Here is an 8927-nt window from a genome sequence, read left to right on the forward strand (position 1 = left end):
AAATGTTTCTCACTCACAGATTTATCTGTTAAAAATCACTTCTGCTCATCCAAGTAAGAAACTATGGCTATGGATCATTTCTTGTACCTCTGTTTTCCCCTGAGAGTTTTAATGATCTCATTTTGGCATTAATTTAATTTTCTTCCACCTTCTCTGAAAGCTGCTCAGTCCAATTTTCCTCTTGGTCACACCTGTCATCCTCGAAACCCATTTATCTCCTGGATAACTCTTCTGGAACCATCTCTTTTCCTAATCTGAACCAGAAGGGTGCCCCGCCAGCTGAGGTGTCTGCTGGGATTCCTCATGGCCTTCACATCGTGCTGAGTCTCATTTCCACGGCTTAGCACGTTCCTTCTTGCCTTAGCACATTTCCCAGGCTCTTCTGAAAGGCAACACTTGCTGGCACTGTTTTGTCATCTTGCCTAAAGTACCCTTATTCTCTCACAACAGGTTGATCATTTTCCTTGATGAGAATATTCTGTGTTGAAAATCATTTTCCCTCATTTTCATTTTCATTTCATTTCATCATCCTATTATTCGTCGATTGCCTCGAGCAGGCCCCAGTAACGTCTCTTTCATCCTAACCCTGAGATTATATTCAAGGCTCATTAGGAGAATGAGACCCATCATTGTTACTGGTATTTGGCATATTTGGTACGCCACGGGAAGTTTGCCAGACTCTGCCCTGTGGGCAGGCTACATTCGATAGCCTGCAAGTTTGTCCAAAGTAGGAATGAGATAATAAGATGTCATAAAAGATGTCCTGATAAGATGTCCGGGAGCTGGATTTTATAGTCTCTGAGTCTTGGCCGTTGATGGGATTACACGGCGCCAGGGGACCAGGCGGTGGGTGTGACCCCCGCCTACTGGAATTTGGAGGATCTGGGTGGAGGATGCTCAACTCCAATCCAAGTAGGCTGGGAGATCTCGGCCCCGGAACCCGCGTGGATTTGTCCCTCTGTCAGTACCTTCAGGTGTGCGGAGTGTGGTCTCAGCATGGTGGTGGCTGGTCCTGGAGGTCTTTGGCTGCCAGAGCCCTGGTCAGGGCGGGGAGGAAAGCTCAACCCGCTCCCCTCCAACGGGCCCCGGAGAGGAATAGCCAGGCGCGGGGGCAGACTGACATTTTCCCTCAGGATTTATAAATCCCTTCTCCATTGTCTTCTAATACCCAATGCTGGTATTGGGCCCAAGGGTCATTCTGATCCCAGTGCTCTGCATATTTTTCCTTGGAAGTTTTTGGGAATATCTGGGGATGGGGGCCGGGAGGGAGTGTTAAGGCCACAACCTGCAGTATCAGGGGCTACTCCTGGCTTTGTGCTCAGGGGTCACTCCCAGCTCTCTTCTTGCTAGGGACGGAACCAGGGTTGGCTGCATTTAAAGCTAATGTCTTAGCCACTGTCCTATTTTTCTAGCCCCAGTTTTGGGGACCCTAAACCCACAAATTCTTATCTTTAAATCTAAGAAAATTTGTTTGTATTGCTATGTCAACTCCTTCCTTCCCTCTGCCTTTCCTTCTGGAACCTTCAGCGTGATACAAGCACCCCCACACTCCCCACAATGGCGGCCCTCTGGCTTTGCTATCACCTCTCCTGCCAAGATCCTCTTGTATTCCTCTTTATGGAGAATTCCCAGTGTTTGAGCTGCTCTTCACTAGTACCACTTTCCCCCTTTTTAGAATTCCTGTCACTCTGACCCTGAATTAGCTCTCTAATTTTCTTAACTCCTCTTCCGTAGTGTTCAGTTCTAATTCTTTTTAAATCTCATTTCTGGAAGATTTTTAATCGTTCCATGTGAGCTCTTTTGTACATTGTTTTGTGTTCTGGTTGACACTCAGGGGCTATTCCCAGGTGTTGGTCAGGAGTCCCCGAGCAGTGCTGGAGAACAGGTGGAAATGAGGTCACTGTTCCCCAAGCATGTCCCCTACCCAGTGAGCTCTCCTGGCCCTTTTGTGGTTGTTGCTATCTTTTAATTTTCTTTGCCCTTTGGAAATATCCTCTGATGCCCTTAAATCTGTTGGGAATTGTTTTTAAGTCTCTAAGCAATTAACTCTAGCTTCTTACATTTCTTCAGTTCTGTGTATTTTTACTATTGTTTGCTTTGGATTTTGTCTTTCATCCAGGAAGCAGATGAAATCTCATCTCTGTCTGTACTTTTCACAGCCCCTCTGTCTTGAATCTGACACCTTGCTCCTGCCCCATCTGCAGTCCCTGGGTTCCCCAGGGGGTTGGGAGGGGGGGAGTGTCACAGTGCGTTGTGAGGGGTCCTTTAGCTGCTCCCCCAGGTCTGGGCTTATGTCTCCTTGGCATTTGGTGTGTGTAATTACTGAAACTTTCTAGAGGCAAGCTAAGTGAACCAGCTTATTTCTCATCCTTCCCCTCTGGGAGGCTCCAGGCCACGCCTTCCTGCCACCACATGATTTACTCTTCCTACAGCCACCTTATTCCTCATGCCCCAATTTGGATTTATACTTACATCCATCTCTTCGCCTTGACTGGGCTCATGTTTTTTTGTGCTCTTCCTAAAAAGAGACATGACCGGAAATACCTCTGTTCCACTCTGAAGCCATCATTCTCCTCCTCAATAAACTTTTTCTTTTGGGGGGGGGGGGCCGCACCCAGTGGTGCTCAGGCCTTACTCCTGGTTCTAGGCTCGGGAGTGAATCCCGGCAGTGCTTTGGGGACCATATGGGCTGCCAAGGATCAAACCCAGGACAGCCACATGCGCCTTACCTGCTGTACTATTTTTCTGGAACTCTTATTAAGCTTCTAAAATGTTACTGACTCGTAATTTCCTCCCAAATCTTAAATCAGATTATCTGTGACCATTGTGGTCTTCCCAGGGACCCTAGGGAGTTCAGACCTGCCTGTGCCACTTCACATGGGCTGTCACTTTCTGTTCTTCTCGAGGTACCCCTGCAAGTGATTCCTCCCTTCTCTGGAATCATGGGGAGTTGTTCCACTGGTGTCTGCATGTATTCTGGAAAGAAGAGAGATCAGGGTGGTAGATATCTCAGGGCTTGGCAGGCCCTGAGCACCCCTGGCAGCGGTCCTGGTGGTCCCTGTCTAGAGCTTGGGCAGCACCACAGCCTCAGGCCCTTGTATTAGACATGAACCAGCTTGGCCAAGAACCACCACAAGCACCACATGGGAGTCCCCAAAATAAGAGGAAGTGATCACCTATAAGAAATATCTACTCTTGAATAATACATGGGAGCTGATATATAAATACTCTGTTTCCCATCTCTCTTTGGGAAAATATTACTAATCTGTGTGCATGTTCACCTTTTCATATTTTTGGCAGGCTCAAATGTACTTCTCACAATGCTGTCTACACACATGGCCATGGCTCTCGGGGGGAATCTCTGCAATCCTTGTTGCTGTGACAAGCCTAGTACAAGGCTGACACTGGCATAGGAAGTGTCTGTGAAGTTGAGTTGGTGCCCTGAATACTTCATGACGTTCATCACTGACTTCTGCAAGGGTAGTAAATGTCCATCCCAATTACCTGCCTTCCCATCACCTCACCAAACATTTAGTGAGTTCCAAAAAATACCTGTTAAATAAGGGAAAAGGCAAATATGTGTTCCGTGGCACGGTACAGTTGGTCTGCTCTTAGGTCCAGGACTCAAAGTATACAAAAATAGCCAGTGAGTCACTGTCCCTTAATTCATAATGAGATCCTCTCTTCAGGTTCCTGATCTGAAAACAGAAAAAAATAAATAAATAAGAAATTAAAAATCAGACATGCAAAACAAGACATCTTGTTTTGGATAGACCTAGGGCCTGAAGCTTCTAGGTCTTTGCCCAGTGTACCAAGAGGCTCCTGGATAGTCAAGAAAGCTCTGAAATACCGGGAGTGGGGTTGGGGGTGGGGTGGGAAGGGAGAAGTGCAATGCCAGGAATCAAACCCAGGACCTCACACATGAGAGGCATGCCTCCACTACTGACCAATGTCCCTGGCCCACATTTCTGAAAACCTAAGCTGATAAATCCCTCAGGTAAGAATATAGGTGCCAAAGAGTGATTCATGCGAATGTGGGGGCAAGGGGGGCGCAGGGGGAGGCAGGGAGGTTGACACATTCAAGCACCATGAATCCAATTTCTCACCTTTTTTTTTTGTTAATCTAGATATAGGATTTCTTGTTCCACTACAATATCAACTGAAACTGTCCTCCCATTGTTCATCAATTTGCTTGAGCGGGCCCAGTAACATTGTGAGACTTGTTACTGTGTTTGGCATACCGAATACATCACGGGGAGTTTGCCAGGCTTTGCCATGCAGGCAAGATACTCTCGGTAGCTTGCCGGGCTCTCCGAGAGGGGTGAAAGACAATATCAACATGGAATACAATTCTGGAATGAGCCTGTTTAGCATGTAGTCCCACGCTCTGCGGCTCTGCTTCCAGTGGTGGACTCTGTCACTTTCCGAACGTGGACTCATTTACTGACTGCTGGAAAGCCTCCTGCTTCCCCCCCCCCCACACACACACACACACAACACACACACTGAGAAACCAGGGTAGTCCTGGGCCCCTTGGGAACAAAGCTCCAAGCTGTCGCATTCTTTATCCAGCTGAGATTCTACTGCTTCTGGTCAAAGATCACTTGGAGAGTCCCTTTGCTGACATGATCATTTTCTCAACCCCTAGCACATTTTCCCAGATGCTGTAAATGCAGATACATATTTGATGAGCCCCTACATTGTTTAGAGCAAAGAAGAAAAGTCGGAGGGTGATGTAGTCACATCTCCAAGACAGCCAGCCATTTGTGCAGGAGATAGAACAAAAGCGCCCTGGAGTCCCAGGATTTGGTGGGGGCTCAAATTGGCTAGGGGTGAATTGGGTTTGTCAAGATGAAGACTTCTGCTTCACCAGCACTCTCCACTCCCCATCCAGCCCCCTTCCCCACCTCTACATCACACCCCCACTCACGACCAGCTGCCTCCCACATGTCCCCACACCATCCACATTTCAGATTGTCCCCACTCTCAAAGCACTGGCCTCAAGCTGTTAGAAACATAATCAACATCTAAATACAGGAGGATTAATGAGGGCACTGACATCATAACAAGGTTGATTCAAAGAGAATTTTAAAAATCTACTATTTTTATTTTGAAGTGGGGAGGGGGGCAGGCAGAGATTAGAGTGCTACATTAAATTTGGAACAGGTCAGCTCTGAGGGCAATAAAGTCAGAACCTTTGGTGTCATCTTCTCTACAGAAAAGAAAAAGTCATTGGATTCATCCTATCTTAGTAAGTTTACAGAATTGTTTAATCTATTTTACAAAGGTTAGTCACCTAAAGAGTCAAAGGATCTATTAGGGCCCATTACACGATGCTCTTTGTGTGATAGTAAAACTTCACATAATCAACTTTTCCCCTCTCAATTCCATCAATGCCCTTCGGCCAAAGTCTAAGGACATGCCAACAGCTAAAAACATTTCCTGTCATTCTAAGGGGGGAAAAAAACCCTGTAACTCCATAAAAGCAGATCAGAGAGAACTTATCACAGATTTGAAGCTGGCATCTGGGGAAAAGGTCTTAGAAATTCAGGGGATTTTCCCAAGAGTGGATGCTTTCAGAAATCAGAGCAATGCTGTGACTTACCATGCAGGGTATCTTGGAAAGCCTTACTCATAGGGAAGACAAGACCAGACAGAGGTATGGCTGGCAGACCTGGGGCCAGCCTTCGATTTGGGCCGAGAATGGGTATTTGGTATTTTCTGAATGTACCGGAAGCTTGCGGAGGAATTTTTGGTTTTGTCTGCAATGTTTTTAAGCACCAAAGAGCAGTCATGCTTGAATGATATGGCCTTGTTTTGACTCGTGTTATCAGTGTGACATGGTCTGTAGCTTCCGGTCCCAGAGCTGAAACCTGAAACAGACCTGCTGAGTTCTTGATGAGCTAGGCCACATTAAGACTTAACACCACCACTTTCTTGGTGGACTGAGTCTTGGGTGGGTGCTTACTCAGAGCCCCTTACACAGATGCAGTCAGTAGTACTGAGTATCCAAGAAGACCCTGGGACAATCTGGGGCTGCCAAGTAGCACATCCATGGCCTCCCACTGATCCCCTGACTTATTACCGGTGGCCGGATTTCAAGAGCCCAAGAGTGAGGGTTCCAGAGAAACTAGGCAGAGGCCATATCCAAACTGGCCCCAAGAGCAAGGTGGCATCCAGGGCCAGACTGTTGGTCAAATGCGAGCAGGACAGGGGTGAGGAGACCTAGAGGGTGATGGATCTGGTAATGCTGGCAGTGAGTTGGTGAGAAGTGCCAACGCTATAAAGGAATGACTTTAATAGTACTGTAGACATGGAACCTCCGTGAAAAATTCATTTCAGAAAAGGGGAGTCCCAGAGGCCAGCAAGAATCAGGTCTCTTAAAAGACTCCCTTTGGATACGCTCTACCACAACGCCTCTGGGATTCATTTCTTCCCTGCACCCCATTTCTCTATAGGAAAGCTCCCCCTGGGAGGACTGGGGAGCCCAGGATAACTCAGAGAGGGAGGCCCAGCACCGCTCTGCTGGCAGGATCTCCCTGGGAACACCATCACGTCACAACTTCTGGCCTGTGCAGATTCAGCTCAGAGTCACCGTGCCTGGGGCCACAGTTCTGGGGCTCTGCTCTGCAAGTCCATTCCCACCAGGAGCCACGTGTCCATGCAGCCTGCCAAGGAGCCACTCTGGAGTCAGCACACTCCAGGGTTCCTGGGATGGAAGATCAAAGGGCGTTGCAGGGGCAGTTCAAAGCCTTTCATGTGTGTGGAGTGCGGGGCTCTGGGTCTGGAAGCAAGGTCACCACCCCCGCCCCCCAGCAGGTCTGTATCCAAGACGGGGGCAGAACAGTCTCAGCGTTCCCAGGGAACCTTGACCCCAAGTTTGAGAACATGTTTGCACAACAGGCCAACAGACCTTTAAGCTAATTTGGGGGAAAGAAGAAAAATGGGCCCAGCTTTGCTTAGCAGATGAGCTGTCAGGTTCTGAGGTGCACCCTGAAGTCCCGGGTCCTCCACCACATCCTTTGGGACAGCTGCACAGTGTCCCTGGCCCCTGCCACACAGAGCTGAGACATCAACACTGGGACAGTTCTCAGGGGGAGCACTGCTGGCCCCACCCTGCCCCAGATCATGCATGAATTTAGGAAGTTCTCTCCAACCACCCCTGGCATGTCTGCAGCCTGTGGCACAGGCTGGCACTGGTGCGGTGGATTGAGAGGCATCAGGGGAACTCTGTGCTCCAAATTTCTGCCTTTCCACTTGCCAAATTGCTCCAAAGGCCCCCAAATGTGCTACGTTACTCTAGTGCCTGTGTCCTTTCCAGCAGTCGGCATTTCTAAGGGTGACAAGTGCCTGCAGAAGGACCTTAGAACAGTGGCAAGTGTCTGGGAAATACTGGGGAAAGGGCCAAGAGCTCGACTGAGAGGAACGGGCTGCAGCAGAGGGGAGCATGGAGCAAAGGAGCAGCAGAGCCAGTCGGCAGGCCACTTACCCTGTGCTGGTTCTCTCTTCAGCTGGTCACTGCTGGCCAGTGCTGGGTACTGGTCACTGATCACCCTCGCGTGGGTGCTTGTTAGTTAGAAAGGAAAGAGCCATGATCAACCTGGGGGGGTGGGTAGGGAAACAAAGAAAAGGTGCCAGGAGAGAACTGAGGAGGCCAGTTGAGGCTGGGCTTGTCATTCCCCTCCCTGTGGCAGTGGGGAAGCATTGTCAGAAGAGAAATATAGCCCTGGGAGGAGGAAAGTGCAGTTCGTCTGTCTTAAGACCAGAATGGGGCTGTGGAATTATTCACCAGAGGGAGGAAAGTGAGACTCTGGAATGAAGGAAGACAGGTGCTGAGCACACACTGATGGTTAGAGTTTCTGTTCTGCCGAGTCAGTTCTCTAGGCAAGACCAGCAGATCAAGAAACTAGAGTGGTTCTGCTAGGAACAAGAAAAAGGAAATAAGCCAGAGAGCCTGATTTTATTTTTCCAGTTTGCGGGCCACAACCGGCTGTGCTCAGGGCTTGCTTACTCCTGGTTCAGGGGATCCAGTAATGTGTTGGGGATCAGACTGGGGTTGGCCGTGTGCAAGGCAAGCACCTTACCCTCATAGTCTCATCTCTCTAGGCTCATAAAGGGTCATTATGAAATTTTTTACATATATATACGTATACATCAATCACAACTGTGTGTGGTATTGATTATAATTTATATGGCTTTCACACCAATATATATGCTAGTCTATTGTCAAGTCATATGATAAAATGTTATGTCTAGAAAATATAATGACTGCAGCCATGGTTACTGGGAAGGCAAAAGTAGATGAGGGGCAGCAACTGTTGAGAGATGTAGGGGTGGAAGGAGAGTGGGAAGGAACAGCCAAGAGAAAAATAAAAAGAAACGCAAAGTGAGAAAACTTCAGAGAAGAGACTTCAAAGCCATCCATTTTTTTTTTTGCTTTAAAAAATGTGTAAACACTTTTCTTTCAGTAAACAAACAATTTTGGTGCCTAGGATCAAATCCAAGATATCATATGCAAGCCTGAATTCTGCCACTGATCTGTGTTTCTGGCCAGAGTTTCCTCCATGCCAAGATAAACCTGTGGTTTCTCTGCTGGGATCTATCTGCTTTTGCATCTTTTCCCATTAAATAGCTTCAGTCTTTGTCCAGGAAACAAAAATTTCAGGTTGATTTCGCCATGCTTCAGAGGGTCCAGGAAGCAGCTGCATTCACAAATGTGGTGCTGCCACCCACCAGTGTGAGTGAAGTTAGCAGCACCCCAATGCCTGCCTTGACTGATAAGCTGTGTTTTGAATCATCTGTATTTCCTTCTTCAACTTCTGCAAAGAAGCTTCTTGAACGAGGAAAAATTAGACCTGAAAGGAGTCACATTTCACTGGCTATCTCTTACCAAGTGAAATTCCAAACTGTCTTTGAGCTTTCTTAGA

Source organism: Sorex fumeus, unplaced genomic scaffold (genome assembly GCF_029834395.1).
Source record: "Sorex fumeus unplaced genomic scaffold, SorFum_2.1 ptg000028l, whole genome shotgun sequence".
NCBI classification, from domain to species: domain Eukaryota; kingdom Metazoa; phylum Chordata; class Mammalia; order Eulipotyphla; family Soricidae; genus Sorex; species Sorex fumeus.